This window comes from Saccopteryx bilineata, chromosome 3, assembly GCF_036850765.1.
Source record: "Saccopteryx bilineata isolate mSacBil1 chromosome 3, mSacBil1_pri_phased_curated, whole genome shotgun sequence".
NCBI classification, from domain to species: Eukaryota; Metazoa; Chordata; class Mammalia; order Chiroptera; family Emballonuridae; genus Saccopteryx; species Saccopteryx bilineata.
Window position 1 is genome coordinate 227,332,801 of NC_089492.1, and position 16,088 is coordinate 227,348,888.

At 33.2% G+C, this 16,088-nt stretch overlaps 1 pseudogene; it reads left to right on the forward strand.

The window, feature by feature from the left end:
- Nucleotides 1–16,088, forward strand: part of LOC136330000 (hsc70-interacting protein-like) — a 113,611-nt pseudogene that overhangs the window by 51,632 nt on the left and 45,891 nt on the right.

Consider the following 16,088-nt stretch of genomic DNA (forward strand, 5'->3'; position numbering starts at 1 on the left):
GCTATTACTCTAGCAAACAATATGTAATGACCATTTTATAATATGAAAATCATTTTGACCTTATTAATATGTAAGTTTATTATTTTTTAACCTATGACTACTTTGGTCAACTTACCAAATTCTATTGTTTGTGTTCTGTAAAAAAAAAAAGAAAAAAAAAAAAGAAAAAAAAAAGCTGTTTATGAACCAAAAGACTTCAGACAGTAGGTGCTCAACTCATATTTGTTGACAATTGTATGATTGCATGAAAATATGATGATGATACAGTTTGCTATAACCATTTCAGTCATTTAATAATGCATTTTAAAAAACAGTTATAAAGTCAGTCATGATCTATTTCCCCTCTATTATCTAACCCTGATATTATTTTGCCAATAGTTTAAGTGTAGTTCAGTTTGAAGTAAAGATTGGGAAAAGATGGTACCATATCAGAACAATAACATAAGGCTTACTGTTGAGAAGAAGCACGGGAGATATGGGTAAAAAAAAAGAGGAAATGGGATAAGAACCTTAACATAGCTATATTGACAAAAGTCATTTTAATGCAATCATTTGTTTAACTGTCATAATTTTTTCTACCCCTGAAAAGATGCTGTAATATAAAAATGATTACCAGACAAAATATTCAATTAATATTTGTGCACAACACTCTTCATGTCTTCCTGTCTCTTCTCCCCAATCCTTGATACTTGCTTTGTCCCCCGACTTATTTCCCACCCCAGAAAAATGTCATTGAATTAAAATGTCTTAAGAAACCATCAACAAATGTTTTTAAATTTGAAAAGACTGCATTAAAATGTTCTTTTTTGCCAGTAACTGGCCAGGTTAAGCCAAAAGTTTTGTTAGAAGAGGATTGAAAAATCAAATTCAATAGCTAGAATGGACCTTAAGAGTATAGGTTTTGAATCAGTATATATATAAAAAATTAAGAATGGAGTCTACCACTGAAGATAATGGAGATTAGTTCTGAAATTCTTGTAGCAGACACAAATAATTGAACATAAGCAAAGTGGTGAATGTTAAAATTGAGAAAGGTACAGGTCAAAGACTTTCATGAAGACAATAGGAAAGGATAATGCTTGATTAAATATTGAAAACAAAGATGTTCTTAGATTTTAAAAATAATGTTAAAGACATTAATAAATATTAGTAAGTTAAGAAGAAAATGTTATCTGTTAATGAAAATAATTTTAGTTTTGAAAGTTTGAAGTTTATTTGGAGAAAGCATAGTTTTGTATTTGTATTCATTTTGTATTTGTATTGTTATTCTTAAAATTTTGACAGTATTCTAAAGCAGGGGTCAGGAACCTATGGCTCACGAGCCAGATGTGGCTCTTTTGATGGCTGCACCTGGCTCACAGACAAATCTTTAATAAAAAAATAATATTAAAAATATAAAACATTCTCATGTGTTACAATCCATTCATTTCCTACTGCTCATGTTCATGGTTGCAGGTGGCTGGAGCCAATCACAACTGTTCTCCGGGACAACACCAAATTTTTATTGGATAATGCATAACATACATGGGTTGTTGTATGGCTCTCATGAAATTACATTTTAAAATATGAGGCATTCATGGCACTCTCAGCCAAAAAGTTTCCCGACCCCTGTTCTCAAAAAAAAGATCTAATTTATTTTTAAAACATTTAAAAATAAATTAAATATTGTCAACTAAGAGTAACAAAACAAATAAGAAACAATTAAATTGCTTAACTATTTAGGAGGGAAAAGAAATACAGCTAGAAAATATATATAAATAGTCATTATAAATTGGCTTAATTTGTTTTCAAAATTGAATATTCTATAAATTGAATACTCTATAAATGAACATAATATCTAAACTATATTCTGGGTTTAAAAGGTTTGTCTTAAAACATTGTTTCCTGAGCCATGGCTATGTAACTCAGTTGGTGAGAGTGTCATCCTGATAGGCCAAGGTTGTAGGTTTGATCCCTGGTCAGGGTACATACAAGAGTCAACCAATAAATGCACAAATAATTGGAACAACAAATCGATTTCTTTCTCTCTGTCTTTCTCTCCTTTTCCTTCTCTAATATCAATAAATAAGTTTTTAAAAAATTATAAAAAAAAAAATAACCCTAGCCTAATAACTCAGTCCCAACATGCCAAAGCGGTGGGTTTAATTCTTGGTCAGGGCAGATACAAGAATCCAATCAATGTTTCTCTCTCTCTCTCTCTCTCTCTCTCTCATTCTTTCTCTGTAAAATCAATAAAACACACACACACACACACACACACACACACACACACACACACATGACATTGTTTCCCCAAGAATCTACTTAGAGAAATATTGACCACATGATCACATATACAAGCTGCAATAATACAGATCTTCTCTTGGTATATGTTTTTTGATGTATAAACAGATTACATATAATATATTGCCCTTTATGAATATAATATAAATTGCTTTTCATTTAAAAAATAAAAAGATAAGACCATAACTTCAAGTTAAAGTTCAGTCAGAGCATTTCTTAAGAGAAGTATACAGATGTCCACAAAATACATTGTATATGTGATTTAACTTAATCCAAAGATAGAGTTACTAACATATCCCTCTCAGCTCCTAGATTCTCACCTGAGCTTTTGATAAGCACTGGATCAATTTTGTTGGAAATGCTTTGACAAAAGGCTGACTTGATGGCATTCTTCATTGTTGGTTGAAGAGTTACCCATATGATTTTGATTCTACACATGCAAATAGAAAAACTGGCTTTCTATTATGACTTTTAGAAAGCCTTAGTTATACTCTAATCCTAACGATGGTTCTCTTTAAGCAAGTTGGTGGCATAAAAATAAAATGTGAAAATTTAGAACCAATGAAACAGACTTGGAAGTGGAGTGGTTAGAGAACACAGAGCAGGTAAGTGACATAATTATTTCTATGAGTCAGAATGGTGGTGTCAATGATGGATGAGAGAGGCATGACTGCAGATAGAAAAGACTACTGAATTGCAATAATAAATGATGATAACAGGAAGAACTGTGTGATTAAACATAAAGGTTACATGGTACATAAATGCTTAGTTTTGTAAGAGATTGCCACCATGTTTTTTATTTTTATTTTGACAGGTTTACATTATAGATACTTAACCAATTTCAGCAGTTTTGTCCTCAGATTTCAATTATCCTTTGCAATGTCAATTTTAGGAGAGATTCTTTGTTTTTCTACCAATGCTTACCTTGTGTAGAGCACATTGGTAGAAAAATGAAAATATTTAACAGCAGCCCAGGTATATACTATATATGTATTCTTGTCAATCCATTTAGACTGCTATAACAGAGTACCATAGACAAGGTGGCTTTTAAACAACAGAAATTTGTTTCTTACAATTCTGGAGGCTAAGATGTCCCAGATCAAGATGCTGGCAGATTCTGTGTGGTCAAGGATCCATTTCTTAGTCAATAGATGGCTATTTTTTCTCTATTTTTACATGGTAGAATCAGACAAGGAAGACTTCTGGGGCCTCTTTTGTAAAGGCACTAATCCCATAATCTGTTTTTTACCTTAATGACCTAATTATCTCCCTAGTGCCCCACCTCCAGATGCCATCTCAAAGTTCAAAGGTAGAAATTTTGGGGAGACACAAATATTCAGTCCACAAAAACAATTTAATGACATAATAATGTTTATTTCAATATTCTTTGCTCCATCTTATAGTTGAATTATGTCTGAAAATGTTTGTAAAGCAGTTTTAAAATAATTATTATTATATGTGTAAAGTTTTATTATTAAAAAGATGATAAAATCCCTTGAAAAATTATTTAAAATAATAATCCCCAAGCTAATCTTGAAGTTATCATTGTAAATTCCAGTAGGCTATAGATAAAATTTATTAAAGCAAAGAGGTTTCCCATTTTAAAAATGAATACAAAATAAATAATAACAAAAATTGAGGGTCTTTGGCATTCTTCTTGATATTAAAGTTTAAAATGTAATACAGATGTTTTGAAATTTTTTATTTTATTTTTTTATTTAGAATATTAAATTTAATGGTGTGACATTGATCACATAGGTTTTAGGTAAACATTTCTATACTATTTGAACTGTTGATTGTGAAAAATTAAAGCTTTATGAGGTGACATAAAATAGACTGCACATGTTTAAATTATGTGACTTGGTAAGTTTCAATATATTATGCATTCATGAGTCCATCAGCACAGTTAAATTAATACACATATCAATCACCTTCAAATATGTTCTCATGACCCATTGAAATTCTTCTTTCCCATACCTCCTTCTTTTACAGATAATTAATCACGTACTTGCTTTCTGTCACTATAGATTCATCCATACTGTTGCATATATCATTTCTTTAGATATATATTTAAATTTTATTCCCATCTGTTTTCAAAATAATCTTACCATTTTACATTTCTACATTTCAGGTTGTTCCATATCCTTTCCAGCACTTGGAGTGTACAGTCTTTTCATTTTTTGCATATTGTTTGTAATAATATCTTTTTATGGTGTTACTTTTTACCCACTATTTTGTGTATTCTGAAACTTTATTGTTAGGTCCATTAGTATTTAGAATGATTTCCTCCTGGTAAATTGGCCCCTTTATCATAATAAAATAGCCCTTATTTTGCCTGGTAACATTCTTTTGCTGAAATCCGTTTTTACCGATATTAATATAACTTCATCTGCTTTTTCTTGAGTAATGTCAGCATGGTATATATTTTCCCATCCTTTTACTTTTATCGTATGTGTTTTTTATATTTTAAAAGGGACTCATAGGAAACATATAGTTGGTTTTTATTTCTTTGTCTAGTTTGACAATCTTTGCATTTTAATTGGGGTATTGACATTTTTTATGTAATCACTGTTAGTAATCATTGATAAATGTCTATTAAATGTGTCATCATTTGGCTATTTATTTTCTATTTTCCTACCTAATTTGTGTTTTTATAACCTACTTTGTTTCTTACTTTTGACTAGGTAATTCTTATTATTGTACTTTATTTTTTCTTATGCTATCTGTAATTCTTATTTCATATTGATTTCTTTACAGTTTAAAAAGATACACAGAAAACTCATCACAATGTACTTTCAAGTGATAATGACACAACTTATAGTATGCAACTTATATGTATAGACCTAATAAAAATATACTTCCAATTTTCCTCCCTTGGCCCGTATGTTATTGTTAATAAACATCTTATTTCTATATATATTATTTACCAAACCAAAAATTGTTATTTGTTTACTTTCAACATTATCTTTTACAAAATAATAAAATAATAAGAACATATTTATATTTATACCATTTTTATTATGTCTTTATCATTTTCAATTCTCATTCCTTCATTTTTGGAGTAAGACCAGGTTTTCATCTGTTATTATTATTGTTGACTAAAAGACTTTTTTAACATTTGATTATAGTACTTTTCTACTAGTGACTAATTCTTTCACTTTTTTATGTGTGATGAAACATTTATTACAGTTTTGTCTTTTGAAACATAGCTTTACATAAAAATACAAGTTTAATATATTTATTTCAGTACTTTAAAAATATCTTTAATTAACCCAATTTATAAATTATTATCAAAAATGATTTTCCTTCACATGTCAAAATGGACTCCATAGTTAAACAGAAATCACACGCCCCTCTATTTGCACTTATTGATAGACTTAAGACTTCCACTACTACCAATGCTGTGGTAATAATGTCTTCTTGCATACATTGTTTCTCACAAGACATCTGCCACTGTCATCTTTTTTTTTTTTTATAAATAAGGCATATTTTTTCTCTAGCCCTTTTAAAGATTTTTTTAAATCACTGGTCTTAAGCAATTTCATGATAATGGGTCAGTGCATTTTTAAATGTTTCTTAAGTTGGGCTCTATTAAGATTATTGTATTTGTGAATTTACAGTTTCCATGGAATTTGAAAAAATTTTGGCAATTATTTTTTCAAAAATTTTTTTATCTTTTTGGGGGATTTCATTAACCCATCTGTTTAGCTTCTCTTTGAAATTGTTCTATAGGTCACTGATATTCTTTTTATTATGTTTTAGTTCTCTCTTTAATTTGTCTCTTTTGGTAAATGCACAAGTACATTATTCTTTGTCAATGTCTAATACGTCATTAATTCCATGTTGTATATTTTTAAAGTCATATATTGTACTTTTTTATCACTATTAAGTTAAATTTGTATCTCTTTTATATCTTCTAATTTCCTGAATATAAAAATACAGATAATAACTTATTAATTATAATATGTTTTAAAATGTTTAATATTTTAACATATTTGTCTACTAATTCTATAATCTGCTATTTTTAAGTCATATCATTTTTCTCATTGTGATTTATTTTTTTCTTTTAATTAAATTTATTAGGGTGACATTTCTTAATAAAATTATGTAAGTTTCAAGTGTAAAATTCTATGATACATCATCTGTATATGGCATTGTGTTCCCACCACCCAAAGTCAATCTCTCTTCACAATATGTTTAGTTCCTTTTACCCTTAACTACTCCACCACCTCTCTTCTGTCTGGAAACCAACAAACTGTTGTCACTGTATGAGTTTTTGTTTTTTTCTTGTTTGTTTATTTCTTGCTTTCAGTTTTATATCCTATATTTGAGTGAAATCATATGGCTTTTGACTCTTTCTATCTGAATTACTTCGATAAGCATCATATTCTCAAGATCTACTCATTAATCACAAAAGGCAGTGTTTCATACATTTTTTTTCCGAGTAGTAATTCCATTGTATATATATGTACCACACCTTCTTTATTTAATCATCTATCAAAGAACATATTGATCATTTTTATGTCTTCATCACCATGAATAATAATGTAATAACATGGAGGCACATATATCTTTGCAAATAAATGATTTCAATTTGGGGGGGTAGATATCCAGAAGAGGGGTTGGAGGATCATATGGTAACTCTATTCTCTTAATTTTTTTAGGAGCTTCCATAATTTTTATTTTCTTGCTCCTTTGAATGCTCCTTTTTTTTGTTGTTGGACATTAAAAATTTTATTTTGTTGGGTGTGCAGTGTATTTTATGTCTATAAATATCTTTGGAATTTATTTATAAATACCGTAAAATTATTTGCCAACTGTTTGATCCTTTCAACTCTTAATTTTATACTTAACATATTAGTTTCTGTTGCTGCATAACACATTACCACAAAGTTAGTGATTTTTAAAATCTCATTCTTTCATTATGTCAAAATTTTTGTGTATTAGCTGGCCAGTCACTGCTTGACAGGGTTCCCTTTTGAGATCTCACACGTCCAATCTTGATTGAGCTATATTTTGCTCTGAAGTTCAGGTTTTTCTTACAAATTCATGTGGTTATTGACAAATTCAGTTTCTTGCTGCTGTGGTATGGAGGCCCCAATTTTGTGACTGGCTGTGAGCCCAGTTCCACTCATCTTCTAGAAGCCTCTGCCATTTCTGGACATGTGTCTCTCTCATAGGCCCAATCACATGACAGTAGCTTACTCTTTTGAAGACATTTATCTTTGTTGCCTAATTTTAATGCCTTTGGTGCTATTTCTTCAAAATGTGTTTTGTTTAAATTTACTTGCTTCTGGTGGGAGAACAAATCTGGTCCCTGACACTTCATCTTAACCAGAAGAAGCAGTCGCTCAGTTGTTCCTTAGTTTCTTCCTTTTTTCTGAACTCATTCATAATTTTATCAGAATTATCATACCATTCCCCATTCAAAAACTTTTAATTCTTCTAAAATTCCTATAGAATATTTACTTAATTCTGAACTTAAAACTTGACCTTCACCAATATCTTTTATTAACCCAATTTATGAATTATTATCAAAAATGATTTTCCTTCACATGTCAAAATGGACTCCATAGTTAAACAGAAGTCACACGCCCCTCTATTTGCACTTATTGATAGACTTAAGACTTCCACTACTACCAATGCTGCCTTCAAAAAAGACTCTTTTCATTTTTTAGGCCATCTTTTTATCATACTTTTTTTTTTGTTATAAAGCACTTAAAATCTCTTAATGACATATCACACACTACACATTATGGAGCACTAAAGGTGTACATGTTAGTTTTAGCTTCTTAGATGAAAATAATTTAAGGTAATAAAGAAATACATCTCATTCTTTAATTTTTCACCTCATCCTGGATGGTGGCTTAGTGGATAAAGCATTAGCCCGGCTTAAGGACATCCCAGGTTTGATTCTCAGTTAGGGCTCCAGGAGAAGAGACCATCTGCTTTTCATTTCCTCCCTCTCCCCCTTCTCTCTCACTTCCCTTTCCACAGCCAGTGACTCAATTGGTTCAAGCATGAGCCCAGGCACTGAGGATAGTTTGGTACTTGAGCATTGGCTTCAGAAGAAAATTGCCAGGTGGATCCAGGTCAAGGCACATGTAGTAGTCTGCTTTAATATTATCTTCCCTCTTCTCACCTAAACAAACAAACAAACAAACAAACAAAAATTCTATCCTGCCCCTCATACATATAGACTTACAATTACTAATTACTTGATTTGTTTACTATTGTTATACTCAATAATATTAAAATAGAAAGAGGTAGGAAATTAGATCAATAATATTCTCATATATAAGATAAGTAGAAACATGACCATATATTTCTGTTATTTGAGTTATTTTTCAGTCTATTATAGATCTATGATAAAAGATGTGGGATGAGTTAGAAAATAATTACTTTTATAATTCTGGCAAATTGCTTAAAAGAAATATAGCAAAAATTATACCATTGAAGACAAAACTACTGAACAACCTGTTTGTCAAGAAATGACAAAAGTACTATGACTGTTTCATTAGCTTTTTTTTTTCTTAATAATTTTATTTTTTTAATGGAATGACATCAATAAATCAGGATACATATATTCAAAGATAACAAGTCCAGGTTATCTTGTCGTTCAATTATGTTGCATACCCATCACCTAAAGTCAGATTGTCCTCTGTCACCTTCTATCTAGTTTTCTTTGTGCCCCTCCCCCTCCCCCTTTCCCTCTCACATTCCCCCCTCCCCCCCGTAACCACCACACTCTTATCAATGTCTCTTAGTTTCACTTTTATGTCCCACCTACGTATGGAATAATACAGTTCCTGGTTTTTTCTGATTTACTTATTTCGCTTTGTATCATGTTATCAAGATCCCACCATTTTGCTGTAAATGTTCCAATGTCATCATTTCTTATGGCTGAGTAGTATTCCATAGTGTATATGTGCCACATCTTCTTTATCCAATCATCTATTGACGGGCTTTTTGGTTGTTTCCATGTCTTGGTCACTGTGAACAATGCTGCAATAAACATGGGGCTGCATGTGTCTTTACGTATCAATGTTTCTGAGTTTTTGGGGTACATACCCAGTAGAGGGATTGCTGGGTCATAAGGTAGTTCTATTTGCAGTTTTTTGAGGAACCACCATACTTTCCTCCATAATGGTTGTACTACTTTACATTCCCACCAACAGTGGATGAGGGTTCCTTTTTCTCCACAGCCTCTCCAACATTTGCTATTACCTGTCTTGCTAATAATAGCTAATCGAACAGGTGTGAGGTGGTATCTCATTGCCGTTTTGATTTGCATTTCTCTAATAGCTAAAGAAGATGAGCATCTTTTCATATATCTGTTGGCCATTTGTATTTCTTCCTGGGAGAAGTGTCTATTCATATCCTCTTCCCATTTTTTTATTGGATTGTTTGTTTGTTTGTTGTTGAGTTTTATGAGTTCTTTGTATATTTTGGATATTAGGCCCTTATCTGAGCTGTTGTTTGAAAATATCATTTCCCATTTAGTTGGCTTTCTGTGTATTTTGTTATCAGTTACTCTTGCTGAGCAAAAACTTCTTAGTCTGATGTAATCCCATTCATTAATTTTTGCTTTCACTTCTCTTGCCATTGGAGTCAAATTCATAAAATGCTCTTTAAAACCCAGGTCCATGAGTTGAGTACCTATGTCTTCTTCTATGTACTTAATTGTTTCAGGTCTTATGTTTAGATCTTTGATCCATTTTGAGTTAATTTTTGTACAGGTGGACACACTGTAGTCCAGTTTCATTCTTTTGCATGTGGCTTTCCAGTTTTGCCAGCACCATTTATTGAAGAGGCTTTCTTTTCTCTATTGTGTGTTGTTGGCCCCTTTATCAAAAATTATTTGACTATATATATGTCGTTTTATTTCTGGACTTTCTATTCTGTTCCATTGGTCTGAGTGTCTATTTTTCTGCCAATACCATGCTGTTTTGATTGTCGTGGCCCTATAATAGAGTTTGAAGTCAGGTATTGTAATGCCCCCAGCTTCATTCTTTTTCTTTAGGATTGCTCTGGCTATCCGGGGTTTTTTATAGTTCCATATAAATCTGATGATTTTTTGCTCTATTTCTTTAAAAAACGTCATTGGAAGTTTGATGGGAATTGCATTAAATTTGTATATTGCTTTGGGTAATATAGCCATCTTGATTATATTTATTCTTCCTAACCAAAAACAAGGTATATTGTTCCATCTCATTATATCTTTTTCGATTTCCCTTAACAATGGTTTATAGTTTTCATTATATAAGTCCTTTACATTCTTTGTTATGTTTATTCCTAAGTATTTTATTTTTTTTGTTGCAATCGTGAAGGGGATTATTCTTTTGAGTTAATTCTGAATTGTTTCATTGTTGGCATATAGAAAGGCTATTGACTTCTGTATGTTAATTTTGTATCCTGTGACTTTACTGTATTGGCTTATTGTTTCTAGTAGTCTTTTTGTGGATTTTTGGGGTTTTCGATGTATAGGATCATATCGTCTGCAAAAAGTGATACCTTTACTTCTTCTTTTCCGATATGGATGCCTTTTATTTCTTTGTCTTGTCTGATTGCTCTGGCTAGAACCTCTAGTACCACATTAAATAAGAGTGGAGAGAGTGGACAACCCTGTCTTGTTCCTGATTTAAGGGGGAAAGCCTTCAGTTTAGTGCCTTTTAATATGATGTTAGCTGATGGTTTATCATATATGGCCTTTATCATGTTGAGATATTTTCCTTCTATACCCATTTTGTTGAGAGTCTTAAACATAAAATTGTGTTGTATTTTATCAAAAGCCTTTTCTGTGTCTATTGATAAGATCATGTGGTTTTTGTTCTTTGTTTTGTTGATATGGTGTATTACGTTAACCGTTTTACGTATGTTGAACCATCCTTGAGATTCTGGGATGAATCCCACTTGATCATGGTGTATTATTTTTTTAATATGTTGTTGTATTCGATTTGCCAGTATTTTGTTTAGTATTTTAGCATCGGTATTCATTAGAGATATTGGTCTGTAGTTTTCTGTTTTTGTGCCATCCTTGCCTGGTTTTGGTATGAGGGTTATATTGGCCTCATAAAATGTGTTTGGAAGTATTGCTTCTTCTTCAATTTTTTGGAAGACTTTGAGTAGAATAGGAACCAAGTCTTCTTTGAATGTTTGATAAAATTCGCTGGTATATCCGTTAGGGCCTGCACTTTTATTTTGGGGGAGGTTTTTAATAGTTTTTTCTATTTCTTCTCTACTGATAGGTCTGTTTAGGCTTTCTGCTTCTTCTTGACTCAGTCTAGGAAGGTTGTATTATTCTAGAAATTTATCCATTTCTTCTAGGTTGTTGAATTTAGTGGCATAAAGTTTTTCATAGTATTCTACAATAATTCTTTGTATATCTACGATGTCCGTGGTGATTTCTCCTCTTTCATTTTGGATTTTGTTTATATGAGTTCTTTCTCTTTATTCCTTGGTAAGTCTTGCCAAGGGTTTGTCAATTTTATTGATCTTTTCAAAGAACCAGCTCCTTGTTCTATTATTTTTTTCTATAGTTTTTCTGTTCTCTAATTCATTTATTTCTGCTCTGATTTTTATTATCTCCTTTCTTCGGCTGGTTTTGGGTTTTCTTTGTTCTTCTTTATCTAGTTCCTTAAGGTGGGAAGTTAAGTGGTTCACTGGGCTCTCTCTTGTTTGTTCATATATGCCTAAAGTGATATGAACTTCCCTCTTATCACTGCTTTTGCTGCATCCCATAGATTCTGATATGTTGTATTGTCATTTTCATTAGTCTGTATATATCTTTTGATCTCTGCACTTATTTCTTCTTTGACCCATTCATTTTTTAAAAGTATGTTGTTTACTTTCCACATTTTTGTGAGATTTTTTTCCTCTTTTTTGCAGTTGAATTCTAGTTTCAAGGCTTTATGATCAGAAAATATGCTTGGTACAACTTCAATTTTTCTGAATTTGCTGATGTTGTTTTTGTGACCCAACATATGGTCAATTCTTGAGAATGATCCATGTACACTGGAGAAAAATGTATATTCAGTCACTTTGGGATGAAATGTCCTGTCGATGTCTATCATATCCAGGTGCTCTAGTGTTTTGTTTAAGGCCACTATATCTTTGTTGATTCTCTGTTGGATGACTAATCTAGAGCCGTCAGCGTTGTATTGAGGTCTCCAAGTATGATTGTATTTTTGTCAGTTTTTGTTTTAAGGTCAATAAGTAGCTGTCTTATATATTTTGGTGCTCCTTGGTTTGGTGCATATATATTAAGAATTGTTATGTCTTCTTGATTCAGTGTCCCCTTAGCCATTATGAAATGGCCATTTTTGTCTCTGAGTACTTTTCCTGTCTTGTAGTCAGCATTATTTGATATGAGTTTTGCTACATCTGCTTCTTTTTGGATGTTATTTGCTTGGAGTATTGTTTTCCAGCCTTTCACTTTGAATTTGTTTTTATCCTTGTTACTTAGATGAGTTTCCTGTAGGCAGCATACAGTTGGATTTTCTTTTTTAATCCATTCTGCTACTCTGTGCCTTTTTATCGGTGAGTTTAATCTGTTTACATTTAGTGTAATTATTGACACTTGTGAGTTCCCTATTGCCATTTTATATCTTGCTTTCTGTTAGTTTTGTGTCTTGTTTGATTCTTCTCTTTTGTTTTTCTATCTTTTGTTTTTATTTGGTTGTATTCCATACATCTTTCCTCTGTTGCTATCTTTTTTATCTCATGTGCTTCTGTGGTGGTTTTTTCAATGGTGGTTACTTTTGAGTAATGAAAAAGGTCCCTACCCTGTTCACTGTAGTGAACTATTTTGTGAGTACTTTTGCACTCCATCGTCCTTTGCTACTGTTAATCTCCATCTTCTCCCCCTCTTTTTTTTTGTTGTTGTCACAGTTTAAATTTGGTTTTATTGTGTTCTTCTTGGAGCTTTTACTTGTGGCTCTGTGGTTTTTTTTTTTCTTTGTATCTGATTGGAGAACCCCCTTTAGTAATTCCTGGAGTGGGGGTTTTTTGATGATAAATTTTCTCATCTTTTCTGTATCTGTGAATGTTTTTTTTTCTCCTTCATATTTGAAGGATAGCTTGTTGGGTATAGTATTCGTGGCTGAAAGTTCCTCTTTTTCAGAACTTTAAATATTGGGGTCCATTCTCTTTTAGCTTTTAGAGTGTCTGCTGAGAAATCTGATGATAATCTAATGGGCCTTCCTTTATATGTTGTATTCTTCTTTTCCCTGGCTGCCTTGAGAATTTTTTCTTTGCCGTTGGTTTGTGTCAATTTCATTATGATATGCCTTGGAGTAGGTTTGTTGGGGTTAAGAAAACTCGGAGTTTTGTTTGCTTCTTGAACTTGAGGCTTTAGTTCTTTCCACAGGCTTGGGAAGTTCTCATCTATTATTTGTTTGAGTATGTTCTCCATTCCATTTTCTCTCTCTTCTCCCTCTGATATACCTATTATTCTTATGTTATTCTTTTTGATGGAGTCAGATAATTCTTGTAGGGCTATCTCATTTTTTTTAATTTTTGAGTCTCTTTCTTCTTCTCTCTGTTGTGCCTCAAGTTGCTTGTCTTCTATTTCACTAATCCTCTCTTCTATCTGATCTGTTCTTTTAGCTAAGATTGTTACTTTGTTTTTCAGCTCGTGAATTGAGTGTTTCATCTCTGTTTGATTTGTTTTTATAGTTTCAATTTCCTTGGACATATATTCTTTGTGTTCATTGAGTTGTTTTCTGAGCTCCCTAAATTGCCTTTCTGTGTTTTCTTGTATATCTCGGAGGATTTTTAGTATTTCTATCTTGAATTCTCTGTCATTTAGCTCCAAGGTTTCCAATATATTAAACTTTTTCTCCATAGATTTTTCCTCATCTAGCTGTGTTACCTCTCTTTCTTTTGTATCCATGATATTCGATTTTCTCTTCCTTAATGGCATCTGAGGGTGGTTTTGTTGACAGTATTAATGAGATCTAATAAAGAATAAAAAGTTAAAAAAATAAAAAATCGAAGAGTTGTTTTTTAAAAAAAAATTAATAATAAAATAAAGAAAAGTAAAATAAAATAAAAATTTTTTAAAAAGGAAATTATTCCCCCCCCTCCTTTTTTTCTCTCCTCTCCTCTCTCCTCTTTCTTGAGAAAATCTTGTGGTGAACTGTGAATTATAACAAACAATGTCTGTAATGGCGGGCCTGAATTGGGGAAAAGTAATAAAGGGGCAAAAAAAAGAAAAAGAAAAAGAAAAAAGTTGGGCGTATGGACCCACAAAAAGCAAATAAGGAAAAAAATTGGGTCAATAATAAAATGATTTGCTTTTAGGTGTTGGTTGTCTAAGAGTTATGATGAGAGGAATAAGAGGAAAACAGAAAAATGGAGGGACAAATTAAAAAATTACTATTGTATTTAGTGGAACAAGAACTAGATAAAATGGAGAGCCAGGGATGGGAGCACTGCTAGTGAGTTAAAAAGGTGAAGTAAAAACCCCCCAAATTGCCACAAACATAAGTTTGAGTCCCAGATAAGATAATTTGTTTGTTATTGAGGTTTGAATGAGAGGAGATGTAAAGGAGAAAGGAAGAAACTAATATAGAGGGAGAAAAGAAAGAGAGAGAGAGAAAAAAAAGGGGGAACCACTAAAAGAAGAAAAAAGAAAAAAGAGGAGAGAGAGAGAGAGAGTTAAGGGTTTTGGAGTGCAACCCTCATAGAGAGAAAGGAAGAGGAGAGAAAAGATAATGGGAGATGTAACACTTATGGGTAGTGTAGTTCAAGGAGAGGAGAGAGTAAGACCGGCAGAGAGTTAATTGGCCAAATTGGAAGAGGAAAAAAAATATCAAGAATGAAGATAAGAGAAACAAATGAACAAATATAATAAAATGGGATAGGTTATAAAGTCTGCAGATTATTCTTGATTTTGAGAAGTTATCTTCTTGCTTTTTCTTTTCTCTCCCTCTTCCTGGTCGGTGACTCTGTACCCCGGGTTCTGCCCCTTTGGCACGCTCAGGTAGAGGTTTGCAGTTGATAAGTCTCTATGGCGATGTCATGTATTGTGCTTTAGTCTCGTTGGCAGTCGAGGCTCATTAGCATTTATAGGCTCCGACAGTGAGAGAGTCTGTGTTCCTGGAGCCTTTCTCCTAGTCTTTCCTTCCTCAATTAGTAGCCTGATAATCCAGCCATGGGGTTGCTGCTGCCTCTGCCTGGATAGTAAGAGGCTCAAAGAGCTGGCAACTCCCCACTCTATTTCCACTCAGCACAGGGCTCTGGGTAAAGCTCAGTCAGTCAGAGCTGCTAGCATAATCAGGCGGGGTTTCCGCCCACTCAAAGACCTCTGGCTTTGCCACTCTGTCCGGTAACACAGGTGGGCGCCCACTTCCGGGGCGCTTGGAGGAAACTCTCGCTTACTATCTGCGCATGCAGACCAGGATATCTGGCCCGCAGTTTCATGCTCTGAGTGAAACCCCCAACAGCATGGAAAAGTTGCAGCATTGGAATTGGCTCTCGCTCCGTTCCCGTGAGCAGCTTTTGCAAGGCGCTGGGGTGGCCCGAGATTCCGCTTTGGCCCACACAAAGGCCCCTCAATCTGCCCCTCTGTGCGATAACACGGGCGCGCACTGCCGAGGCACTCGGAGGAATCTCTCGCTCGCTAGCTGCGCGTGCAGACCAGGATATGAGGCCGGCCGCGTTTCCCTCTGAGTGCAACCCCCACCAGCATGGAAAATTTCCACTGTTGGAATTAGTTCTCGCTCCCTCCTGTGCGCAGCTTTCCCAGGGTGCTGGGGCTGCCCAGAGATTCTGCTTTCGGCCCACAGAAAGGCCTCTGACTC